This window comes from Propithecus coquereli, unplaced genomic scaffold (genome assembly GCF_000956105.1).
Source record: "Propithecus coquereli isolate 6110/MARCELLA unplaced genomic scaffold, Pcoq_1.0 Scaffold297, whole genome shotgun sequence".
Classification (NCBI taxonomy): Eukaryota; Metazoa; Chordata; class Mammalia; order Primates; family Indriidae; genus Propithecus; species Propithecus coquereli.
This window is the reverse complement of record NW_012148585.1, coordinates 37,511-40,090: the sequence shown is the minus strand read 5'-3', so window position 1 is coordinate 40,090 and position 2,580 is coordinate 37,511.

The following is a 2,580-nucleotide window of genomic DNA, read 5'->3' as shown; positions in this document are numbered from 1 at the left end:
ATCTTACTTGCTTTAACTCAAAGGAATATACTTTGACAAGCTTTTAGTTGTGTTTACCTAATTAGAGGATGCCTAACACAATACAGGTTAACTCCCCCAATCGAGATGCTGGTAGATGTATCCTGGGATTTGCCACTGGCGAATGAGACGGCAAGCCTTCTTCGTTAGCATGCAGCCTGCTAGAAGAAACTCAAAAAACCTGTGCATGAAGAAGTGGAGGGACTCCTAGTGCTGCATACTGATGGCTGTGGAAAAAGTCTGTGAGCCCAAAGGATCCTAGGGAGATCAGAAAGACTTGACAGTTCTGAGACACGTTCTTCATTATTGGATGACTGACTTAATTTTCAGTGGAAACGTTGACACAATTTTCCCAACTTGTGAATTGCCTCATGGTTTACAATTGTTTTATGCATCTGAAGGAATGCTTAAAATAATGTTGACTTACATGCCAAAATTTTGTATGAGAAAAAAGGGTAATAGAAGGGCGGGGGAAGTGGACTTCAAGATGTGTCCTTAGCCATGAACGGTTAGAGGTTTTATGATAAAACACGAGCAGCATTTGGCTGCACATATACTAAAATGCAAACAATTTTCTGGCTGAGAAAGTACTTTTAAATTTTCCATATGCGTTTCTCTGAACATTTAGGCTAGTTCAAAAACTGATGCAGTCTCAACCCTTTCTCTTCACTGCTGACCCACTAAGCATTCCCTCTTATAAAAGGCAAAGTCAGCTAGAAGCATTTAGAAGAAACGGCATTTAGAAGCCTCAGAGTCTCATTAAACAGAAACATGGAAAATATTAAGAAGGAAGGTTAGTTTGTGGGGTTTTTTATTGGGGAGAAATTTTTGTGCAGATAATTTTTTTAAGCCTTACAAAACAACCAGACCTTCATCCTGTTAAGTATAATTCCTCAGCTTTTACCCAAATGATAGTGGTGACGTTTTCCTTACTCTGCTCAAGTTCGAAGAAACCCTAAAATAGCTTGGCACTGAACATAGAGGACTCTGCCAAATTCCAAATCTGCAGCCCTGACAACACTCAAAGATAAGTTATTTTATATATTTTACACACAAGTATCATGATTACCCACTGTTTTTCAAAGCCATTTGTAAAGCTTAATAGAGGATGATCTTGGATGAAGTTCTGCTATAACACAGTTGAGCATTTCTCCTTGTTAAGAAAAGTGATGTTCAGGGAAGGATGACTTTATACTCTGCAATTAGACCTGAGAAGAAATTGGTTTTATTCTTGACTAACACAACTCACTACATCCTCTCATATTTACATCCACTATAGAGTAATAAAAAAGAGGGAGTAAAACAACATTTTGTTCTACTTTTTATTTAACTACCAGTTACCCCCAATCAGTAATCTATAACCCTGTTTTTCCTTACCTTTACTCCTCATTAAAGTGGTGATAATATTTGGAAGGCAAATCTCATTGTCATCAACAATTGTTTTCTAGGTGCTCTGTGAGTAACTGCCATTATGCTAAGCCTTGTTGTAGGGATTCCATATTCTGTGAAAATATTTACAATGCTCTGAAAGCTGCTAAAAAAGTGCTAAGTGGTTGGGAATGGAGTGAAGGCAGAGGTAACAGAACACTATTGTTAACTGTGCTTTTGCTAAAGCCGTTCCTTTTCCTTCCCCTTCCCCTTGTCCTTCTCTTGCCCACTCTACCTTTCTCCTTCTCCTTCTCCTGCCTCTGCTCCCCTCCTCCACCTTCTTCTCTTCCTCCTCTATCGTAATAGTAAGAGAATAATTTCCTACACATTAGGCAAAACAATGGCTCAACTGAGTACCATAGGATCCGTTCAGATAAAATTTCCTCTTACCAGTTAAATTTTAAATTTTGGCAAAAGGACTCACAAAATTAAAAAGAAAAATAGCAATCTGACTTTTTAAAAATACATGGGCTGTTTAAGTTTTTATAATTCCATTACATTTTTTCAGTTCTCTTCACTAAGCAAACCTGACTCTTTCAATGCAGAGCTGTTCCCACTCGCTTACTCCTGTGTTCCAACTAGTTGAGGGGGTCACAGTTAATGCCTGCACATGATATTGTTTCTAGAGGACTCTCATAGTTTCTTTTTTAAAACATTTCAAAATATTAAGGAGGTACACGTTTTTGTTACATGGCTTGAATCAGGGCAATAAATGTGCTTACCAACTGAATAGTGTTCATTGTACTCCTTGGGTGAGTTTTTGCCCCTCCCTTCCTCCCAACCCCCTGCTTGATTTCCAATGACTTTTACTTTCCTCTGTGCATTTGTGCGCTCATCGGTTAGTTCCAATTTATTAGAGAGTGCATGTGGTGTTGTTTTTCCATTCTTGAGATACTTCACTTAGCATAATGGTCTCCAGTTCCTTCCAAATTGCTGCAAAAGGCATTAATTCATCCTTTCTATGGCTGAGTAGTTTGCCATGATATACATATATCACATTTTGTTAATCCACTCATGAATTGATGGGCACTTGGATTGATTCCAGATCTTTGCAAGTGTGACTTGTGCTGCAATAAATATTCAAGTACAAGTGTCTTTTTGATAAAATGACTTCTTTTCCTTTGGGTATATACC